Here is a 25302-nt window from a genome sequence, read left to right on the forward strand (position 1 = left end):
ACTTGTGGTATGGCAATGGTGCACTTCTCCTTCTTCAATTTGAGGCCTGCTTTTCTGAAACAGTCGAGAACCCTCTGAACTCTTTGCATTAGTTGACATTTGTCAGAGGGAGAAATTAATATGTCATCGAAATAGGGTATTATGCCAGGTAACTCTTGTAATAACCTCTCCATTAATGACTGAAAAATTCCTGGGGCCACACTGACCCCAAATTGGAGACGCTTGCATCTGAAGGAGCCTCTGTGAGTTATGATAGTCTGTAATTCAGCAGCTGTGTTGTCAACAGGGAGCTGCTGATATGCTTAGGACATATCTAATGCAAAAATGGTCCCTGGTTTGAATGAATGTAGAAGATGCTGGATCAATGGGACTGGGTATGTGCTGATATGCAAATATTTGTTGATTGAACACTTATAATCCATGCAAATTCTTAAGCTGCCATCTTGAGAGGCATGACTATAGGTGTTTCCCATTTTGAAAAGTCCACAGGTTCTAAAATTCTCTGGGTAATTAACTTATCCATTTCCTTGTCCAGCTTTGGGTGGATGGCAAAAGGCATTCTGAGAGGCTTCACGCAGATTGGGACTGCTAGGGGGTCTAAATTGAATGAGACTGGGGTTCCCACATAACACCCAAGGCCCTCGCTGAATACATCAGTGTAGTCATTAAATAAGGCATCCACCTCCTGGTTGTTAATAGAGTGAATGCCTCCTATATGAAGGCCAAGGGCAGGGAACCAGTCCAACCCCAGAAGACTTGGGCGGGCCCCATACATTACAACTAAAGGCAAACGAGCCTTAAAATTTTGAAAATGAATGGAAAACTTGCCTTTCCCGATGACTGGAATGGGTCTGCCTGGTAATCACACAGAGTTAGATGGCAGTCTTGGAGCCTCTTCTTTGCCATGTGAGGGAGTATTCACTCCAAGGTGCTCCAAGTGATGATGGAGACTGCTGAGACGGTGTCTAGCTCCATTTTGCAAGGTTTACCTTCTAAGGAAATAATGACACTTATTTTGTTAGAATTTTTGTTAAATTACTTAGTTTGGGAGCATGTGAAGCCGTCTTCTACTTGTTTCCAGAAATGTTGTGTTGGCTGAGGAAATGGCTGTTGAGGCTGGTTGAAAGTCTTCCCAGCCTGTCAAATTCTGGCCAAGTGACCTTTCTTTTGGCATTTTAAGCAAATGGCATTCCTGAACTTGCAGGATGCCCTGAGGTGATTTCCCCCACAACTCAGACAGATGGGCTGAGACTGTGGGGGCTGGTTGGTAGCAGACCAGTTTTTTTTCTGAGTGATTTTTGGCTGTCTGAGGTGATTTACATCATCAACTTCACCAGAGCTTTCCTCGGGGAAGGCTTCGTGGTAGTGAACAGCTAAACTACTTTGGCTGATAGGGTTTCCTTGAATCTCTGCCACTGAGAGCGTTGACAGCTCAATGGCTTGAGATTCTTCTATAGCTATCTTAAGGATCAGATCACCTTTAGCAAGAAGGCATCTCTGCAGCCTTAGGTCCCTAACCCCACAGACTAATTGGTCTAAAAGCATATCATCAAGGTGATCCCTAAACCCGCAGTGTAAGACAGCTGTCCATAAGGCTGCCATATACATGCTAATAGTTTCTCCTTCAGCCTGGGTCCATCTTCTAAAAGCGTGATGCCTGGCAATTCGAGCGGGTTTAGGGGAACAATGGTTACAGAGGATTTCCTGCAATTCCTCCCAGGGCACAGTCTTTACTGGTTGCGGTGCCAGTAATGCAGAAGCAGTGTCAAACACTATGGCTCCACAAAAACTTAAAAAGTAAGCCTTTTTTCTGTGGGTGGAAATTCCAGCGAGGTCAGTGGTGTTTAGAAAGCAGTCAAAATGACATATAGGCTTCTCATGTCTCCGATGTCAGTCTGAAAGGTGGGAATGCAGGGGTTGAAGTCATCTTGTCTTCTGGTCTCTCTGGCACTGCTGAGAGGAATTTTATTCGCACTCGTGAATAATGACAATCAGCTCAAGTAGTGACTTTCAGCTCAGGTAGTGACTTGCAACTCAGTGATCGTGCTTGGTTGCCTCTTTAGCTGTATCCCACCTTCGTCACCAGTAATAAGTAGGCGGTGGGAAGAATGGAGGCAATGCAGAGCAACATTCAGCAAGTAACTTTATTTAAAAATAAAGGATTGCCGCGGCTGCCATGAGCTATCAGGGCGGCTGGCTGACAGACAACAGCTGATGCCATTTGACAGCTTCCTTTTATAGTCAGCTGTCAAATGGCATCAGCCAATAGGAGCAGTCCATGTTCCTGCTCGAAACGCGGACCTCAGTGAGAACTGCTCAGCAAAATCTCAGAAGGCAATAATGGTTGTCCCAATGGTGCTTTTTTCAAGAGGGAACTGGACTTTGGAAACTGGTTTTTCTTTGAAGACATTTCGCTTCTTATCCAAGAAACTTCTTCAGTTCTGAGTGGATGGTGAGGAACTGAATGATTTATAGGCCTTACAGACAGGTAGATATTTGTATTCTTTTAGCAGATTTAAGATCACCCATTGGTTATCTGTGTCATCAGGGTCACCTGAGTTGTACAAATTAGTGTGGAACCTTCTTGGAACTGTTGAAAGGACTGTGTTGTACATTGGAGATAGATGATGTCATATCCTCCCCCTCTGTTGAGAGAAGGCTGTTCAATTTTGACATAGATGGCCTTGTTAAGTTAACCCCTCTTTCAAACCAGCGATCCTCTCTGTCCAAAATATGGACTTTGTTGTCTTCAAGAGAGTGGCCATTTGTTGTCTTCAACAAAGTGCTAATGGTGAATCAGTTCATACATTCCTTGTCAAATTATCACTTAAACTCTAAACAAGAAGAACAAAAAATAAGATCAAGATTTGACCTGCACATGATTATGTGGTGATGGTAAAGAACTGATTTAGTGGATTTGATTTACAAAAGAATCCCAGTGTCAGCTATGGAATTCATCGCTGCATAGTTGGAGAAAGTGGGAGGGGAGTGATGTTAATTGAGTAGGTCTTAGTAGACAAAATATAATTATTTTTGTTCTATATTTGCATACTTGTAATACTGCATTTGGATTGGTCCATCTGATGGCGGGAAATTCAAGGAGCCATCATTGGCCACAAGCCGCGAGCAGCTGCTATAAAAGAGGCTGCCACGGCTCCGGTTTTGTTGAAGTTACTGAGAGCAAATAAAGAGCTGAAAGTCACACTGGTCTCGAGTCTATCTTTTCCGGCAACACAACACTGGTGACAAAGGTGGGATACTGAGACAAGGAGACCAGTTGAGCATGTGGCAATGAGAACCAGAGAAAAGAAGAAATGGCCGGCAGCAACTCACCACCTGCACCATTCAACCTAGCGACAGAGGACTGGGAATCATACATCGACAGATTTCTCATGTTCCTCGAGAGCAATGAGTTACAGGGAATCTCCAACAACAGGAAGAGGGCCATGTTCCTGACCCACTGTGGGCCCACAGTCTTTAAGATGGCCAAGGCATTGGCAAAACCTCAGGACGTTAAACAGATGGTGTGGCCCAACTTGGACAGGCTACTGAGAGCCCATTACGTGCCAACCGTCTCCAGCCTTATCTGGAGACACGAATTCTACAAACGAGACCAAAGAGAAGGTGAGAGCATCAGAGATTTCGTGGCAGCTCTAAGGGACGTTGGAGGAGTGTGTGAGTTTCTCAACATGGAAGAAGCCATGAGGGACCGCATGGTCCTCGGACTGAGAGATCTCACCTTACAGAGCCGACTGCTGACCCGACCCAACATCACCATCACCGAGGCCATCGGTGAAGCCACCGCAGCTGAAGCACCGAAAAAATCAGCTGCCACCATGTGGCTAATGAACACGGCAACCCAGGAAACTCTGAGAGAACCCAACCAAGCCCAAGACAAGAAACCAGAGGGCACTCAGAAGTCCACCACCACAACCACACACTATGAGGACCTCAAATCCTTGTCCGAAACCAACGATGAGGAGGAAGAGATACACAAACTCCAGTCGGAACGAAATAGACGAGAGAGGAGAAAAAAGGAAGTCGGGATTCCAGTGTGCCAGGTGTAGAGGAGACCACCCCCTTTCTGAGTGCTGTTTCCTTGATGCCGTTTGCAGGCACTGCGAGAAACAGGGACACATAGCGAGGGTCTGCCGGAACCGAAAGAGCTACAGCCCGAAATGGAGAGGCAGCACTCCCCCCAGGATGAGAGAAAGACAGACAGGGAGCCGTTGGAGCTGAGAAAACAGAAGTAAGCGGGTCAACGAAAACTACCGAAAGGAAGAAACACACCAAATAATAACCATTGGCCATTCCAGCGCAACCGACGCAAGAAAGGTACGCATGAAAGTCGCCATCAAAGGCCAACAATGCGAGATGGAGGTGGATTCCAGGTCATACCTGTCTATGGTATCATGGAACACAATAAAGAGCCTGATATCAGGTATGCAGAAAAAAGAACTAGAAAAACAAAGGCTAACGCTGAAAGACTACCAAGGGAACCAGATTCCCATAGTCGGACTTGGACCCTTGCAAATAAAATTCAAACAACACACAACAATCCTGCCATTGACAATAGTTGACTGGGATCGCCCCAGCCTACTGGGACTTGAATGGTTCGTGCCCCTGGGAATCGGAGTGACCAGGATCAACAGTGTCACTGAGACAGACTGGGAGGAGAGCCTGATGAGGGACTTCCAGGACGTTTTCGAAGGAAAACTAGGCAAATACCGAGGGTCCCCTATATCATTTAATTTGAACCCGAACATAGCCCCCATCAGGTTAAAGGCAAGGTGAGTCCCTTTCACATTAAAACCAAAGATCGATGAGCAATTGGATAAACTCATCGCACAGGGGGTATTGGAACCTACAGAGCACGCATGATAGGAAAACCCAATTGTGACTCCCATTAAGCCAGATGGGTCCATGCGCATCTGCAGAGACTATAAGGCCACCCTCAACCATGCTCTACAACAAAGCACATACCCCGTTCCAGTGGTACAACACCTCCTACATTCGTTGGGGGGAGGAAAAGTTTTCGTGAAGCTCGACCTTGCCCAAGCATACCAGCAATTGCCAGTCGACCCAGAAACAGCAGAGGCACGGACAATTGTGACTCACAGGGGGGCATTCAAATGCAAAAGACTGCAATTTGGAGTCAGTGTGGCCCCAGGCGTTTTCCAAAGCTTGATGGAGCGCCTTTTGCAAGGACTTAAGGGGGTGGTCCCATATTTTGATGATGTATTGGTATCCGCCAGGGACAAAAAACAACTGGAAGGCCAGCTGAGGGAAGTCTTGCAAAGATTTAAAGAGGTGGGACTCAAAGTTAAAAGAGAGAAATGCCAGCTAGCCACCAATCAGGTTGAGTTCCTGGGATACCTCATAGACCAAGAAGAGATCCACCCCACTGAGAAAAAAATAAGGGCAATCAAAGAAGTGCCCAGACCCAAAAATAAAGGGGACTTACAGGCATTTTGGGGACTTATTAACCTTTACAATGTCTTTTTGCCGCAGAAGGCAACGACGGCGGAACCATTGCACAGATTACTGGATAAGAAAGCTACCTGGACCTGGGGCCAATGAGAGGAAGCCGCATTCCAGGGAGTCAAAGATTTACTGACATCCAAATCTGTACTAATTCAATACAGTGAAACCCTGCCACTAACGGTCACCTGCGACGCATCACCGTTCGGCGTTGGGGCCATTCTCAGCCACACTTTACCCAATGGGAGAGAAGCACCGATCACGTTCTACTCCAAAACACTATCCAAGGCAGAGAGGAATTACAGCCAACTGGACAGGGAAGCGCTAGCCGCAATCACTGGAGTCAAACGATTCCATGAATATCTCTACAGCAGGACCTTCTCACTGATCACAGACCATAAGCCACTCCTAGGAATACTCGCGGGGAACAAGGCCACCCCCAACATTCTGTCACCACGAATGACAAGGTGGTCCGAGTTCCTTGCCGCATACAGTTACAATTTAATCCATCGGCCAGGGAAGAACATATCACACGCTGATGCCATGAGCCGTTCCCCCCTACCTGAATTGGAAGATGACCCAGCACCAACCACATCCATTCTACAAATTGAGACATTACCGAACCTACCCATAACCACATCAGACATCGCGAGAGAAACCGCAAGAGACAAACAGCTGGCGCAGATTTTAAACTGGGTAGGTAAAGGGTGGCCAGAAACCGATAATGACGAGACTTTTAAGCCATTCCGTAACTGACAAACTGAACTCTCAATTTTGAAGGGATGTGTACTATGGGGGGATCGGGTTATCATACCGGAAATACTAAAGGAAAAAGTGCTATATATATTGCATGAAGGACACCCGGGTATCATAAGAATGAAATCTCTGGCCAGGAGTTACGTATGGTGGCCAGGGATGGATAAGGATATTGAGACATGGGTGGAAACATGCACACAATGCCAACAGTCCAGACCTAACCCACCTTCCGCACCTGTCCTTGACTGGGAAACACCAAGGGGCCCCTGGTCGAGGATACACATAGATTTCACAGGACCCACAAAAGGACACACATTTTTGATAATAGTAGACGCTTACTCCAATTGGCTGGAGGTAAGCGTCATGAAGTCCACAACAACAGAAGCCGTAATCAAACAGCTGAGGAAGCTGTTCGCAACACGTGGGCTATTGGATCTATTGGTCTCAGACAACAGGCCGCAGTTCACAGCATTGACTTTTGAAAGGTTCTTTGCCGAGCAGGGCATAAGGCATACCCTAACAGCGCCGGGTCAGCCGGCTATGAACGGATGGGCGGAACGCATCATTCGGTTTACTAAGGAGACACTAGACAAACTAGACACAGGGGACATCCAAGACAAAAATCTATAAAATGCTAACCATACAGCACATAACACCGAACACCACAACAAACAAAAGCCCAGCAGAACTATTGATGGGCAGAAAATTGAGGTCACACCTAGATAGATTACACCCTACATACAACCCTGAAAAGTGAACAGACTCCTCCAGTAAGTACTGCACATTTAGAACAGGGGACTTGGTCTACGCAAAAAACCTCACGGGGGACCCACTTTGGATACCAGCCAAAATAACCCAGATAACAGGACCACAGTCATACAGACTTGAGACAGAGGATGGAAGAAACTGGAGGAGACACATTGACCAACTGAGGTCAAGAACACTAGAAAGAATTACTGACAACCCTATGAGCGAAGGAGAAGAACACGCACACACACAAGAACCACATCAAACATTAAAAAATAATAATAACCAAGCCAGAGAGGGGGGAGACCCCTCAAACGCAAATGAAAGGGGAGGGGGAGACCCTCCACTAACATGACAAACAACAAAATGAACCCTAACAAGAACCCACCAAACAACGCCACCAGAAACCCCAGTAAGAAACCACAACTACTTACCTGAAGATGACTTCGGAAGAAGGGAGCAGGCAGAGGAGAGTCGACACGAAGCCACTCCTGGAGGGAACAGCCAAGCCGACTCAACCAGCCCAGGTAGACCAGGTGGGAGAGGCATGGCCGACTCAACCAGCCCGGGTAGACCAGGCGGGAGCAGCATGGCTGACTCACCCTTCCAGGAGGTTCCACGGAGAAAGACGGGAGAATCCTGTCTGAACCGGCCGAAAACAACACCGCAGCTGAACTGCGCAGGTCAAGTAGGCACCATAAAAGCCCAGCCTAGGCTCAAAAATACACAGGGATGATGACTATAACTATTAACGGAAGAGAAGTCTCCTACTTCAAAATAATAATAATAATAATAAAAATTGGATCTCAATAAATTACCAACAATAGGTTAAATGTTTTTTTTTTCCTATGGTAATGAATCACAAATACTTTACCCAATCATAAGAAGGACATTTAAATTGACTTAAAGTGTTTTACCTACATTGAGTAAAAGGACTTTCTGATAAATAATTTGGGGTAATGAATGAAAAAGTTTGTGAAGCAGTGACCTATATGTTTGGGAAAAAAATCAAATCCAATTTTAAAAGGCAGATAGATGACAAAATGGCTGGATTCTATCACAGTTAAGCATGAGCTTGCAAGAACTCAAAGAAGTTACTAACAAGTAATTGTGGTGAACTGAAGTCTGTCAGTTAATGAAGAGTCAGAACCAACTGAATGAATGATCAACAGTGAGCATTAGTATTAATTTTCTATCCCCAAAGTATGCAGTTTAATAACCCAGGCCATTATCCATTTCTGGGCCTTTGTCTGAAATTGATTGCTTTTAATAGTTAAATGAAGTTATGAAGTTATGAATAGTTATGAAGCATTATGAAAATGATTCTGGAATTCTACAGAGAGGAAACTGATGTCTGTGTGAAGGAAATCATGCTTGAAGTAAACTTTTTGAAGTAATTTTTGAAATTAATACAAAAAAGAATTTGTGTCCACCATTTTAATCTGAAAATTTATATTTTAGCATAAGAAAATATGGATCCAGACCAATGCCAAAGCACTATCATAAGCTTCTAACCCAAAACAAGCTGAAAAAAGATTTGTTAAATCATGCCCTTTTTTTTTGCCACTATGATTTCTATCTCAGTTTGATGGTTTTGTTTCCTTTTAGTTAGATTACATCAATATGAACTGATGACTTTCCATTAGGTAATGTCAGACAGTGGGCATTCAAATATTGCAATTTCTCATATCCTGAAGGAAAAAAGCAGCAATCACAGGGCCTGCCAATGATATTTATTACAAGCAATGAACGCCAATTAGTTTTATAAAAGCTTTCTAACATTCTTTACAAATAAAAACACAACCATAATCAAAAATATTACAGAAAGCCAGTAAGTCAGTAACAAATATTGCTGGAATGGATTTGCCTTATGCGTTGAAAGTTATATTTCAGCCTGTGAATGATTTTACTTCATAGATATCAGAAGAAAATAAAAACAAATGTAGCACTGATAGACTAATGTTCTTTTTTTAGCACCAAAAGGGCAGAGTTCAAAGCAATTTTTATATTAAAAATATATTAAAAACTAAATTTGAATCCAGCACATGCATTTCTGTAAGAGCATGAGATTTTTTTTTCAGTATATTAAATATACCTGATTTATATCCTCAGCTCAGTGGGATAAATTATACTGAGGAAGTTGCCAAGCCACTAAGTCTATTCAATATAAATGTGTACATATGTTGGCGGAGAGAGTTAGGGTGAAGCCAGGGTATAGCTCATTATTAACATTTTCCTTCATCCTTTACAACCAAAGCTTTGCATGGACAGCACCTGAAAAATATTGAAGGAAAATGTGATAACAACTTGACATGGGCATGGCTTAAGAGAGGAACCAATAAGAAAGAAATGGAAGGTTTAATACTTGCTGCTCAAGAACAAGCACTACAAACTAATTCCATGAAAAGAAAGATACAAAAATCCACTGACAATCCAAACTGCCAACTTTGCAACGACAAAGTTGAAACTGTTTCACACTTAATATGTGAGTGCAGCCAAATCATGCAAATTGACTACAAAGCTAGACATGATTGAATTGCAAAATTAATTCACTGGTCATTATGTAAAAAATATGGCCTACATGTATCCAAAAGGTCATGGGAACATAAAGTGGAAAACATTGTCGAGAATGAGATAGTAAAGATCTTGTGGGACTTTTGAATTCATATGGATCGCCGTTTTGAACACAACATGCCAGATATTATGACTGTTGAGGACCAAAGCATGCAATTTATTGATATTGCTGTACCAGGAGACATCAGAGTCAAAGAAAAAGAACTGGAAAAAAATCATGAAATATTGCAACCTGGCCATCAAAACTACACGGTTATGGATGAAACATGTAACAGTGATACCCATTGTCATTGGGGCACTTGGTACCATGTCCAGGAATTTTACAAAACACATCAAGAAATTGCAGCTTCCTGAAATAAATTGCAGCTTCCTGGAACTGAAAAAAACTGTGCTACTTGGAACATCGTATATTTTAAGAAGATACCTGGTTGATACCTAGGATGCTGGCAGCAATCCATATCAACCATTAGCACCAGTCACTGGTATTTGTGATACATTTTTAAATGTTCAGTTGACTGAGATGATAACAACAACAACAACAACAACAACAACAATAATAATAATACTAGAAATCAAAATCAAACTATCAATTGCCTCTCTTATCAATACCATGCATGGTAGAGTCAGTGAGAGGTTTAAAGAGATCTCAATTAAAGCAGCCTGGTTGAAAGAACATGTCACTGTAACATACCATTTATTAGAGCTGGACAAGGTGATTTTAAATTGTTAAAAACTTGTTCTAGTATAATCACTGGAGTGTCAGATACAATACTAGATATAATTTGATAGATTTTAAAAAAGCTTTCTCCACCTCTCCAATCAGTGATCTGATTACAAGACTGAGGATTTGCTTTCTAATTTCTTAGTTTAAGCTTCCTATCACATTTCCTTGAAAAAACAACAACCCTGAGACGTTTTTTAAAAATCAGGGGTAATGAAAGATTCTGGAGTTTTAGGTTATTTCCAAGAGTTTGGGTTAAGGGAAACTTGGGAGTAGTCTAAAAAATGCTTCTGCTTCCATGCTAATGGAGAACACTTTCCTCAAACTATGTAATTAGATGGCCTTCTATGGTCAATTGTTGTTATGAAGCCTTCAAGCATAGTCCTATTTTGCAGTCCTATTTGTAAACTCATTGTCCAAGTGAAAAATAATATAACCCTTATTATACACAGAAACACAATTTCATGACAATGCTCTTATGTTCAATTTGGCTTCAAATTCCAATCATACGTATCTTTTGTGATTATGTTTTGAAATTATGTGACATGGATCTATAGCAGTATAAAGCTTTGGCATGGCATCTTTTTGGAATAATCATTCAGAAACTGTAGGGCAGAAGAACTGGTTAGATTTATATTTTGTTTTTTGAAGTAATAAGCATGTATCATGAATCTGAGTGTATCTGGGTAATATCCACCCTCAGCAAACAGGTGCTTATTGATGTTGCGCAAAACCAACTGGGTGGCCTTGTTGAAACCATGTAATTTCTACTGTGGTATAGGGAAAAGCCTTCCAAACTATTTCCCAGGTAATATGCATATTGCTGATTCTGAGAAATAGCAGAAAGGATTTCCGTCCCCTTGCCACAACTCTAAAAAAGAAGTTCCTTTGGAAAAATTGTGAAAACATGACGCAATCTTCATGAACTGCAAAAAAGAAAAAAAAAGTCTGACTCTCTTCCTGTTGAGTTTGGAGGAACAGTGTGAATCTATGGGGAGAAGAAAAGCACTTGTTTATTGAGACTATCGATGCAGCTGGTCTGGCAACCAAAAGAGAAAATTTTGATTCATTCTCAGAATTTTCAGAAAAATTCCCTGCAGGATACTTAAGCACTGGCAAAGATCTATTCAGGACTAGAAAGGATAAAAAATTGGCTTGTTGCAGCTGGTTAGAAATTTGTACAAATGGGCATTGGTACTATCATGCTCCTGAGAACCATGTTAGAATCATGTACTATCATGGTCCAAGAGCCATTATATAACTCTTGAAGTTATGACACTGCTATTCTTTTGCAGTTATTTTGCGTACTTTTTGAGGAAAATAAGCAATTAGTTTTCCTCCTATCCTATCCTGTCCTGTTCTGCCCTACCATATCCTACCCTACCCTACCCTACCCTACCATACCTATCCTATTTCATACAGGTTTTCTATAAATAATGCAGGTTATTATTTATTTACTACAAATTTTCTGTACTGGCATGCTTCAATTTTTTGGATAATTAATATGTAAACAACACAAAAAATCAAATCATGACATGTGATCAATAAAATTATCAAAACCAAATAGGAAAAAACAGTAGCAACCAATCTGACCTTAATAATGGACTCCAAAGGCTATACAGAACAGTATTATTTTGACAGTTTTTCTAGATGCTAAGAAATTTGAGACTATTCTAGAAGTTAAGCAATATTTCAGAAAGGCTTCCTTTGGAACTGTCTTTAGCTACTTCTCACAGAAGGAAAACCCAAAGCACTCTTGCTTTGTTGAATAAACCCAGAGAGAAGAGATTCCACATGAAGGAATAGAAAAATGTGGATGCCACTCATGTAGGGCTTTATAAGTAAAAAGTGACACTTTTAATTCTACATACAAGTTTCATAAGCAAGCATAATTAATGTTATTTAATGCCGTGATCATTCATAATCAAGCAATGCTCATAAAACCAGTGTCACATGATTGTAGCTGATCTCATTATTAATAGACTCAAAGGGAATGGGCACAGACTTCATTAAAACAAGTGTATTTCTGAAACATTTGATATATTTACAGTTATTGGAATATGAAGCTCATAAGTTGATATGTTAGTTGTTAGTGGTTAGAAATAGAATTTCAGACTGTTGCTTTCCTTTGGTTGACTGATGAGTGTGGTAATACAGACCCATAATTCAGAACTTTGTAGTAGTGGGAATATGGAATCTTAGGAGGCTATATACATTTATGGAGGGCATATTTCCACAGCATATTTGCACGGAAAGAGAATGCATGATTGAAGGCATTGTGCTGATCATTGTAAGAGAAGGGGTCCTGCAGTTCACACATCCGGTCCTTGCCTCCAGCTGTTGTTATTTAACGCCATGATCATTCACAATTAGACTATATCTATTAACATCTTCATGGTAGCCATCTAGCCTGCATCTATCATTTAGAGCTGTCTAAAATCTTCCCACCACATTTCCAAATATTACTGTAGTTACTCTTAAAATGGGAACAGGGATTTATTATGAGATCTTATGGTGAACGATATGAGAGTCACCTAGGCTTTTGTTGTTCCATGCCTGTAATGTGAGATCCAGTAGAACTTAGCAGTTAAGGCCTCCATGATGAGCCAGGATTTATATCCTGTCATTTCTGGCTTGATGCACAGTCATCAAGCTAGAATTACAGCCACATACTAGAATTACAGTTTAGCTTGCAATGGTAATATGATCTGGCATTGGAGGATTTTAATAATTCTTTGCCACAATCTGAACACAAACACAGCTATTGTCATCTAAGATCAATATATTCAATAAATAGAATTGTACTGGATGTTCATCAGCCATCAATTACCCCACAAAGGGAAAACTGTGAAATATAAATGCAAATAGGGAAAACTTCTTAGAGTTTGGGTAAATTGTACTCTAAGAACTTGATTAACTGTTATATATTATTTATATGCATGCGTTGATTTGAATTTGAACTGTTACAGAAAATGGAAATAATTGATATCTATATATAAGTATGATATTACTATATGATAAAATGTTTGTAGTAATCAAAATCAGTTTTCATCAGGCAAAACACTTGCTATACTTGCTATATTAAAAATAACCCTTATGGTTATTGAAAATCAATTATTTTAAATTAATTGAATCACATTGTATCTAATAATAATACCAACATGTCTACAAATAAAGCAGAACATAAGGAGTGGTATGATCATTTGGCAAAGCTCCAATAAAGATCCTGTTTGGGAATATCCCAAGTATACACAGCACCGTATTATTCATTGCTCATATAAGTTAATTATGATTTCCTTTGTACAGTCATAAAAACTGCAGCATGAGAAAAAATCACAAATATTTTTCTATTTTTACTGTTGTTAGTTGCGAAGTTGTGTCTGACCCATTGGGACCCCATGGACAACATTCCTCCAGGCCTTCCTGTCCTCTACCATCTTCTGGAGTCCATTTAAGCTCACGCCTACTGCTTCAGTGGCTCCATCCAGCCACCTCATTCTTTGTTGACCCCTTCAATCTTTCCTACTTTTCTACTTTTATTACTAATTGTTTAATAGGATGTTTTTTTTTAGTGGCCATATCTCATGAAGTATTTATGTGTCAGCAATCCTTTGGTACAAAAAGTTTGCTTTTTTAATGATATACCTGATATAAATAAAGCAGCTTTTTTATATAGTGAACTCATATTTTTGTAGCCACTTTAAGATTAACAAATTATGCTCCATATATATATATATATATATATATATATATATATATATATGAAAGTGCTAAATCCAACAATAGAATTGACCCCCAGAGTAAATAAATAATCATAATTAAACCAAGCAACAGAATAGAATGTGTTTGACATGAATGGCATTTTAAGCAGTAATCTCACCTTCTTTCTAAAGAAGGAAAGATATGTGTAGTTTAGTGTACTCTAAAAATGTCAGCAAATTTGCATAGTGATGAAAACAAATATTTATTAATAGTATACTCCAGTATTATAGTTTACTTATAATATCTAACCAACATATACGAATGTGGCTTTAAAAATGATTTTTGCAGGCCTTTTTGACAGTATTGCTTGTCGATGTTGCTAAAAGCATTTGCCTTTTCTTCTGCAGTCAAAATAGTGTACAGATTATTTTGGGCAGACTGACATCTGAATTACATAAGCAGAGAGAAATGCAACTGTTCAGAGTGCATAAAAACAACTTTGACCTCACACTAGGGGCAAATTTAAAGAACCGATTATTCATACCCCAGAAAAATTGCTCAATGGAGTGCTTTGCAAATGTTCTCAGAAGGGGAATAGATTGCTCATTTTAAGGCAATAACGCAATTAGGATATGACAAATACAATTGGTATATTTTGACATTTTGACATTTTTATAATAACTGTTGTTGACTTCAATTTGGTGCAAAATATAGCTTTGTGTCTTAAAATAATTTCATTCATTTTACAGTTTGTCTGGAGCATACATATTTCTTTAAAGTATTGCAGCATAAGTTATGAGGTACAAAATGATTGTTAGCAGTTCAGGATACATCTGACTGGATTGTTGTCTTGTTCTAGTAAAAGCTAATATTATAGAAGATCGACACAACATTCTTCCATCCTATCTCTGTTGTTATTTAAGGATAGTTTCTTGTTTTGAAATGCTCTAAAGGCCTGATTGTTTTCTCTTTGCATAGTAAAAAAAAAAGATAGTGATCAAAGTTATGAAAACATTTGAGTTGATTCTGGCTCCATGTGGAAATAAGTTCAGACATACATTATGTAGAGATGTCTCCCAAAAGTAACATGGTGAAAATATTGCAATTTAGTATCAGAATATCATTGGAAGACCTGAAGGATCAGGTTAGGGACATATCATCATGTAGAAAATCAGTCTATTGGTCACTAAGAGTTGATAATAACTTGATGATATAATGCCAGTACCAGAATATGGCTGTTGTATCTTTGAAAATGTTAGGTTTTCTCCACATGTAAATTGGTTTCTAGGGCTAATTAGAGATATCTGAGCTTACTACTGAAATACCCTGTTTCCCCTAAAATAAAACCCAACCAGAAAATAAGCCTAGGCATGATTTTTTAAGATGCTCGTAATATAAACCCTATTCCAAAAATAAGCCCCAGTTAAGATTGTCAGCCAGATGGGCGCATTTAGTACCATATTTCTCCCAAAATAAGACCTAAGTGGAAAATAAGACCTAATGCATCTTTTGGAACAAAAAATACTATAAGACCAGGTCTTATTTGGGGGGAAACACAGGTATGTAATTTACCACACTTTAATGCTGCTGGTTATGATGATGGTGGCAGTGATGGTGATAGTGGAGGTAATGATGATGATTCAAGACCAATGCTTGAATTACAGAGGGCGTCTTCATAGTGCTAATGAACAAAAGAAGTGACACATCTAATAAAATGTAATGTAAAGCAGTAGAATAACATAATAGAATTGTTGCAAAAATTAAAATGTGGGGTGAAGATTGATTTGAAGGTGTTAGAAATGGCTTGATTATATTACAGTTAATTGCCTTTTCCAATATATTTTAATAGAACACAAAATTTGTGTATTACCTTATAAGCAGTTTTGATACTGCTACACAATTTAATAAATTGTGACCTTGTTTTTTTTTAACTCATGAAATAAAAAGTGTCATACAAACCATTGTCCTAATCAAAAAATAACTGGAGATTAGGAAGTATGAATAATTTAAGATACAATATTAGAATAAAAATATTGAACAATTCTGAAAAATTGTCCCTGAATGATAACAGATAACAGATAATCAGAGTTGGAAGGGACCTTGTAGGTCATCTAGTCCAACCCCGCACCCAAGCGGGAGACCCTACACCATTTCTGACAAATGGCAATCCAATCCCTTCATGAAAGTCTCAAGTGATGGTGCTTCCACAACTTCCGAGGGCAAGCTGTTCCATTGGTTGATTGTTCTCACTCTCAGAAAGTTTCTCCTTATTTCCAGGTTAAATCTCTTCTTGTTCAGTTTCCATTCATTGTTCCTTGTCTGCCCTACAGGCACTTTAGAAAATAGCTTGACCCCTTCCTCCCTGTGGCATAACCTCAGATATTGGAAGACTGCTATCGTGTCTCCCCTGGTACTTCTCTTTACTAGACTAGCCAAGCCCAGTTCCTGCAACCGTTCATTGTATGTTTTAGCCTCCAGTCCCCTTGCTCTTCTCTGTACTTTTTCTAGAGTCTCAACATATTTTTTATAATGTGGTGAACAAAACTGGATGCAGTACTTTAGGTGCGGTCTTACTAAGGCTTTATAGAGTGGTATTAGTACTTCCCTTGATCTTGATTGTATCCCTCTGTTAATACAATTTAGAATTGCATTAGCTTTTTTGGCTGCTGCTGCACACTGCTGGCTCATATTTAGCTGGTTGTCCACTAAGACTCCAAGATCCCTCTCACAGTTATTGCTATTGAGCCTGGTTTCACCCAGTCTATATGTGTACTTTTGGTTTTTCTTGCCTAAATGTAGGACTTTACTTTTCTCTACATTGAATTTCATTTTGTTAGATATGGCCCAGTGTTCTAGTCTGTCAAGATCCATCTGGATCTTGAGCCTATCTTCTTGGGTGTTAGCTATTCCTGCCAGTTTAATATCATCTGCAAATTTGGTAAGTTCCCCTTCTATGCCCTTATCTAAGTCATTAATGAAGATATTGAAGAGTACTAGGCCTAAGACGGAACCTTGTGGCACCCCACTGCTTACTTCCCTCCATGTAGACTTAGACCCATTAAGGACTACTCGTTGAGTACGGTTTGCCAGCCAGTTGTGAGTCCATCTATTGGTGGTGCTATCTATTCCACTTTTTTCTAGCTTACTAAGAAGTAGGTTGTGGTCTACTTTGTCGAAGACCTTGCTGAAATCTAAATATATTATGTCCACAGTATTTTGCTGGTCTGCTAATTTAGTCACTGTGTTGAAGAATGAAATAAGATTGGGCATGATCTGTTCTTAACAAACTCGTGCTGACTGCTAGTTATTACTTGACTTGTTTCTAGATGTTGGCAGATCTGTTTTTTTATTATCTTTCCCAGTATCTTCCCAGGTATTGATGTTAGGCTGATTGGTCTATAGTTTGCTGGGTCTGTTTTTTTTCCTTTTTTGAAGATGGGAACCACATCAGCTCTTTTCCAGTCCTCTGGTAGTTCCCCGGTGCTCCAGGATTTTTGAAAGATGTGGTGCAGTGGTTCTGAGAGGACCTCTGCCAGCTCCTTTAAAACTCTGGGGTATAATCTATCAGGCCCCAGTGATTTGTGTTCATCAAGATCAAACAGGTGTTCTCTTACTATTTTTTTTTTGTTGCTTATTTTAACTTTTATTTCTGGTCTGTCTTTTACAGTTATGTTTTTGGTGAGTTGAGCTATAGTTTCATTTTGCATGAAGACGGATGCAAAGAATTAGTTAAGCAGTTTTGCTTTCTCTCTGTTGCCTGTTACTTCCTTGCCATCTTCCCTTAGTTCTATCTGCAATGAATGTTCTTGTTGTTGCCTACCTATTTATATATTATTATAAGTACATTTGCCTGTTATTTAGATGTGAAAATGATGATCATGATGATTTGGAATCTAAAACTAATGAAAATTTAATAATTTAAGTCCTACCCAACTAAGTATTATAAACGTAGTGTCTAAAATGTACGCAATCAGACTCACATCTACAGATCTCAACTGAACTGTTTTATTCAACTAAAAAAAGGACTGTGTTATATTGTATATGGATTTTGAATTCTGGCCACACATAAATATGCTATTTGAATGTAAGAGTCCCAATAGGTTGTTTGTCTAATATGAGATTCAAGTTACTATAATTGACATTCAATTAATATATATTATGTCTCCTATTTCTGGAGTTCCACAAATACAAGTAAGTTCATTATAAGATATTATTTAGTTCTTGTGTCCAGATGCTTAAATCTTGTTTGAGTAAACACTGCTGTAAGAAGTTTTGGCATTTCTGTGCTTAGATTTTTGAAAAGTACATTTATAATGGCTCATCCATTTCAATGTGCCAGCCTTACTGCTGATAGCTATATCTTTCTGTGATTCCAAAATTCTTTGTGCAGCAATCTTTTTAACTTGTTCTCCAGTTGTACAAGAAACAGGGAGACCACAGTTCTTAATATAATCTGTCAGTTGTCCAGTACAAAAGGTCTTGAACTGAGATTTTGTCTGTTCTAACAGACATTAACAGATTTTTTCATGAACTTCAATTATTTTGTGTATACAATCAACCCTTTTGTTCCAACATATTGTGGGATGGTTATTATCCCTTTTTCAATGGCTATAATTTTATTTGCAGGTTATCTTCCCGCTCCCTCCCAAATGACAAAACATCTAAATACATTTAAACATACACAGAATTAGAAAAAAATAAAAAATGATATCATAATTATGACATTTGCATACCAAAAGTGGATTGCCAATATGTTGGAGCACAAAATAGTCATTTGTAAACGCATAGAAGAATGTTAGGACATTGGTTTCTTAGCTTGACTCATGTCATATTGGTATTTAAAATTACAGAGTTTAGGATAATATGTCTGAATTATGATTTACAGCTAGTTTGGTTTATTGCTTAAGTTAAGGCATCAGGAAACTGCTAATTCTGGTTCTGCATTAAGCATGAAAGCCAGCTGGATGACTTTGGGCCAGTTACTATCTCTCTCAGCCCAACCACCTCACAGAGTTGTTGTTGTAGGGAAAATCAGAGGATGAAGGAGTATTAGGCATATTCACCACCTTCAGTAATTTATAAAGGTGATCTATAAATAAATAATGCTTTGCATAGTAGCATCCCTATGCAGAAGTAAATTCTCTGGTGAGAATATGCATTTAGCTTGTTGCCATTCCAATAAATGTACATTTCGATTCACTTTTGAATATATCATTTATTAAAAGAAATCCAGAAAAAAGAAGGAAGGAAAGGAGCAGGAGAAGGAGGAGAAGGAATGAGAAGAAAAATGATAAAAATAAGCTTGACATTCTAGAGTGACCTTGAAAACCCTAGCCATTTTTTGTTAATTTTATTGTTCAATGATACTGAATTTTAAGCTGTAGTTGACTTGGTGACACATTCATGCCCTTTGATGAATTTCCTTGTTGGATAAATTCATTTTTGACACATTTTACCTGAGCCTCACAAAACACAGTCTGCTATGTAAAGCAGCTTGACACACTTTTCCACATTATTCACCCTAATAATGGAATGAACTATTTTTTTCTATAAGGTCGCCAATAATACTTTTTTGTCAATGATACTTTGTTAAGCCATTAATGTCACCTAGGTTGACATCATGGTTACAAAAATTTCTCCCACTAAATCTACATTTGCAAGTTAAAAAAAAAAGCAAGGAGGCATGGTTATGTAGAAATAGATCAAGAAAGAGAAGGAGATGTAATATTGTGAACAATTTTTTAAAAATGATTGTGGTGGGTGGGTTGATGAATAGAATTTTATTTAAGGATGCATAGTATCTAGTGTATATAGAGGGTCATTTGATAATGCTACTGACTAGTGACCTGAACACCTCTCTCAGAAGCCTCTCCTATATCCACAGTCTAGTTCTTAATTATCACCTTCTGCCAGGGGTGGGATTCTACTGGTTCAGACCAGTCGGTATAACCAGTTGTTTTAATTCTCCGTAGTTCAGAAAACCAGTATATCAGGCCTCTGGCTGGCCCTGTCCCTCTCCACCCGCTTCTCCGCTCCCTGCCCAGTCAGTCCCTATCGCACATGTGCAACATCGTGTGTATGAGTGACATGCCTGCAGTTTCCTTTTACCTGCCCGCCAGTCCAGTTATTGCTGCCTGCCTTTTGCTGTGGCCCTGCCTGATCTAATGATCTCCCTGGGTGAGTGAGGTTCTGCAAGCACTTATTGCCTCCCCCCACCTCCCACCACCACGAGCCTCTCCACTGTTCCTTCCAGCTGAGTTAGGCTAACCCTAACTCCAACTGAGCAGCCCTGATCTGCCTGCTCACAGGTAAGCCTGTGAGTTGCAGTAGCCCCTCTCCCACTGTGTCCGGACCTTGCTGGGGGGCCCCTCCATCCCCAGGCTCGGCTGGCTGGCTTCCCCACCTGCATGGCCCCTGTTATGTCCCTGGAACTTGCAAGAGTTCCCCCTCAGGTCCGCTCACGCTGCGGGGGTGTTTGCTGTCGCTCATTGGCTGGCCTTCCCCAGCAGCCGGCTATAAAAGCAGGCTGCGGGGTTCGGTCAGCCTCTGATCGCTGCGAGCCAGTCCCAGGCTTGGTTAGCACGTTCAGTCCTTTATTGACATAATAAAGTATTGTTGCATCCATGCCCTGGTTCAGCCTCTCATTGCTCAACTACAACACTGGCGACGAGGATGGGATGGCTACCAGAGGCAAACCGCAACAGCTGAATCACTAACCCGCTGATCCGCAGCTGCGCAGTCAGCAAGCTCGGTCGGCAGACAAGCGAAGTGAGAAGCGTCTGTAGCCGCTTTTGGTAGCAAGCTACAGGGAAGGTGTAGCGCTGCGAGCCGCAGCCGCTCAAAACAAAGGGCGCGAAATTCAAACGGCTGTCGTTTGAATTTCTTTACAGAATACAGCGCGGTGCTGTGTTTCCTTTTGAAATCACTGACGCCTACGCAGGCGCCAAATTCAAAACGCTGCCAACGGCCGTTGCAGCCTAACCACGTTTGCAACCCAGAGAGAGAGAGAGGCTTGGGGAGCCTCTCCAGAGCTGAAGTCACTTGCCTGCCAAAGGCACTAGAGCTTTCTCTTGTTGTCCCAGAGAGATTCCACAACAGCAAGCTACTAGATTCTCAACATGAACTCCAACCCAGCCTTCCCATCGTTCAAACCGGATGAGGAGAAGTGGGAGTCATACAAGAATCGTTTTAACCACTATATCGACGCCATTGGGCTGGCTGATGCGGGAGAGCACCGAAAAAAATCATTTTTCCTGAGCTACTGCGGAGCCATCGTTTTTGATACCGCCACAGCACTCGTGGCCCCACGTGAGTTAAAAAACGTCCCCTGGACAGAACTGTTAGAAATCCTCACTAACCATTATTCTCCTAGACCCTCACAGATCGCCAGGCGGTTCACCTTCCGAATGAGGAAGCAAGCGGAAAAAGAAACCATCAACCAGTACATGGCTGCCCTGAGGACTGCAGCACTCCACTGTGGTTTCGGAAGTTACCTGGACGACATGCTCCTAGATCAGCTCATCTGCGGAGTCAAAGACCTCCACCTCCAAAGACGTCTACTCGCCAGGAAGGACCTCAACCTCGCCCAAGCAGTCGAGGAAGCCCTAGCAGCAGAATTGGCAACTCAATCAGCCACCAAAATCCAAGGTCCTGTCCCCAAGCAAATTGCAGCCACCATCCATTCAGAAGAGGTGGTCAACGAAGAAGACCCCAGCGATTCGGCTGACATCCACCGCCTCGCTCACACCAGACACCCGCAGGTAGGAGCCAAGCAAGAGAACAACAGTCCACTCAAACACATCACCCTATGCCTATCCTGTGGTGGATCTCACCCGAGGGCCACCTGCAAGTTCAAGGGAGCCACCTGCAACAATTGCCACAAAAAGGGGCACATCGCCAGAGTCTGCCAAGCCGCCCACAATTCGGCACAAAAGGTCCCTTCTTTTTCACATTCTGGACCCCAAAGGCAAGTACTAAACTGTCGCACTCGCTTCAATGCTAAGCACACTTGCCATGCCATTAGTAAAATTTCACTCTCCGTTTTATTAGAAGGTAAACCTTGTCGGATGGAGGTTGACACAGGGTCAGCGCTCTCAATTATCTCTTGGAGCACCCTCAAGAAGCTACAGCCCAGACTATTCAGGAGCCACCTCCAGAAGTGCCAGCTCACCTTAAGGGACTACCAGGGGAAGGACATCCCGGTACTCGGTAAAGGCAAGTTCCTTGTTAATTTTAAAGCTTTCAAAGGCCACCTGCCTCTAGTGGTAGTTAACGGCAATCTCCCTACCCTCTTGGGGCTTGATTGGTTCCCCCATCTCGGCCTAGGTTTAACGGGAGTCCATGCTGTCTCAGCTTCTGACACTGACTCCTTATTCGCTGACTACTCAGACGTATTCAGCAATGAACTGGGGTGTTATAATGGTACCCCCATCTCATTCTCAGTCGACCCCCAAGCAGTCCCAATCCGGTTGAAGCCTCGTAGAGTCCCATTCGCCATCCGGCCTAAACTGGATGCGGAGCTGGATAAGTTGTTAAAGCAAGGGTCATTGAACCAACAGACTTCGCCAAATGGGAGGACGCCAATTGTCACACCCTTAAAAAGGCGGCAGTCTGAGAATTTGTTCAGACTATAAAACCACAATTAACGGTTTTTACAAGTTAGCGCTTACCCAGTCCCGTCATTCAACATTTATTGCACACTTTTGAACCCGGCAACATTTTTGCCAAATTGGACATGTCACAAGCATATCAACAGTTCCCTGTTGACAATCAAACAGCCGAACTCCAAACCATTGTCACCCACAGGGGTGCTTTCCGGTGCAAGCGTCTCCAATTTGGCGTAAGTGTTGCCCCGGGCATTTTCCAATCCCTCATGGAGCGGATACTACAGGGCCTCCCTGGCGTAGTACCCTACTTCGATGACATTTTAGTCTCGGCCAGGGACAGGCCCCAACTCTTCCAGAGAGTTAGAGCAGTGTTAGAGAGGTTCAGACAGCATGGCCTCAAATTAAAAAGGGAGAAATGTGCCATTGCCACTAGACAGGTGGACTTTCTGGGTTATAAAATTGACGCCTCAGGCATTCACCCCCTGGAGTCCAAGGTTAAGGCAATCCATGAGGCACCCACACCAACCACCAAGGCAGAGCTTCAAGCCTTTTTGGGGTTATTGAACTTTTATGCATCATTCCTACCCCACAAAGCATCAGTAGCAGAGCCCCTGCATAGACTTTTGGATAAAAAATCACCTTGGCACTGGGGACACAACGAAGATACAGCTTTTCGCGCAGTCAAGTCACTGCTCACTTCAGATGCGGTCCTCATTCAATTCGACCCACACCTCCCACTAGTGCTGGCAGCTGATGCATCCCCTTTTGGGATTGGAGCTGTTTTAAGCCACAGACTGCCTAATGGCTCCGAGGCTCCAATCGCCTTCTTTTCCAGAACACTCTCATCAACAGAGCGCAACTATAGTCAGATCGACAAGGAGGCTTTAGCTGCAGTGGCCGCGGTAAAGAAATTTCATGAATTCCTTTATGGCCACACCTTCGAGCTAGTCACGGATCACAAGCCTCTCCTAGGTCTCCTAGCCGGAGACAGGCAGACTCCCCAAGTGTTGTCTCCCAGAATGACGAGGTGGACCCTATTCCTGGCAGCATACTCCTATAAACTCATACACCGCCCAGGAAAAACATTAAGCCACGCAGATGCTCTCAGCCGCTGCCCCCTGCCTGCTCCAGCTGAGGATCCTGCCCCGGTCCACGCTATTTTTGAGGTCACTCAACTAGACCTTCCCATCACTGCCCTCGACATCACCACCAAATCCAAGTCGGACAAAACGGTCGCCCAGGTACTGGACTGGGTGAGGAGGGGGTGGCCGGGCACTAACCTCGCAACCGAATTCACACCTTTTAAGACCCGCCAGCAGGAGTTATCTAGTTTTCAGGGCTGCCTGCTGTGGGGCACCAGAGTGGTCATCCCGTCCTCACTTCGCACCCGAGTCCTGGAGGCATTGCACGAGGGCCACCCTGGCATCGTCCGGATGAAGGCTTTGGCACGAAGCTACGTCTGGTGGCCGGGCCTCGACGACGACATCATCAAATGGGTAAGCTCTTGCCAACCCTGCCAAGAGTCCAGACCATCCCCTCCAGTCACCACCCCTACAAAGTGGGAAAGCGCCAACGCACCTTGGTCCAGGATTCACATTGACTTAGCGGGCCCAATCCACGGCAAAACATTCTTGGTGGTCGTGGATTCATACTCTAAGTGGATCGACGTGGCCCAGCTGTCCACGACCACCACACAAGCAGTCACCAAGGTGCTGACCCGCCTATTTGTGACACACGGGCTACCGGACTCTATAGTTTCCGACAACGGTCCCCAGTTTGCCTCAGCTGAATTCAGTCGTTTCGCCGCAAACCTGGGCATCCGTCACATCTTCACGGCCCCTTTTCATCCTGCCAGCAACGGATTGGCAGAGAGAGCCATTAGGACCACAAAAGAAGCATTGGCCAGGTTCAGCAAGGAAGACTGGCACCACAGACTATCCCGTTTCTTGCTGAGCCAACACTCAACCCCGTGCACAGTCACTAATAAATCCCCTGCCGAACTCCTGATGGGTAGATGCCTAAGAACGGTGTTAGACAGGCTTCACCCTCATTACTGTCCTGACACGCCTCTCGCTTCAATGTCGGGGGTTAGAGATTTTGTCTTGCAGGAACATGTATTCGCGAGGAACTATGCTGCGGACCCACTGTGGATCCCAGGAGAGATCGTTGCCATCACCGGGCCCAGGTCATACCGAGTCCGACTGGAGGACGGCCGCATCTGGAAAAGGCACCTGGACCAGCTACGAAGGCGTCAAGGTACCCTCGCCAACACAGAGTCATGGGCACAGGTCAGCACGCAGTTACCGCACCAAACCCTCGTCGACACCAGTCCCAGAGGTCCTTCACCACCTCCATCAGAGCCGGAGAGACACGACATAGATCGGGATCATCAGATGAGTGACCCACCCGAACCAGCAGACGAGGGCACATCATCACCGGCCCGTTGTACGTCACCCAGACCAGTGCAGACCGCTGCGCAAGCTCGCGATTCCGCACCGGTCCCACCAACCACTTCGGACTCTGGACCACTTGTCAACTCACCCGAGTTGCGCCGCTCAGGGCGCCAGCACAGACCACCAGCATATTTAAATGACTATGCGTGTTCGCATCTGGGGGGAAGGGGTGTTATGTCCCTGGAACTTGCAAGAGTTCCCCCTCAGGTCCGCTCACGCTGCGGGGGCGTTTGCTGTCCCTCATTGGCTGGCCTTCCCCAGC

At 42.3% G+C, this 25302-nt stretch overlaps 1 long non-coding RNA gene across 1 annotated transcript in view; it reads left to right on the plus strand.

Annotated features, from left to right (window-relative positions):
* Nucleotides 1–2355: 2355 nt before the first annotated feature.
* The window catches only part of LOC148125330 (uncharacterized), a 42345-nt gene continuing 19398 nt past the window's right edge, over nucleotides 2356–25302 (plus strand). The window contains exon 1 of the long non-coding RNA XR_015744345.1: nucleotides 2356–2488. This is a non-coding gene — a long non-coding RNA (uncharacterized LOC148125330). The remainder of the gene's footprint in view (nucleotides 2489–25302) is intronic.

The sequence above is a fragment of the Pseudonaja textilis genome, chromosome 7, assembly GCF_049901715.1.
Source record: "Pseudonaja textilis isolate UNSWEBS1 chromosome 7, rPseTex1.2, whole genome shotgun sequence".
NCBI lineage: Eukaryota > Metazoa > Chordata > Lepidosauria > Squamata > Elapidae > Pseudonaja > Pseudonaja textilis.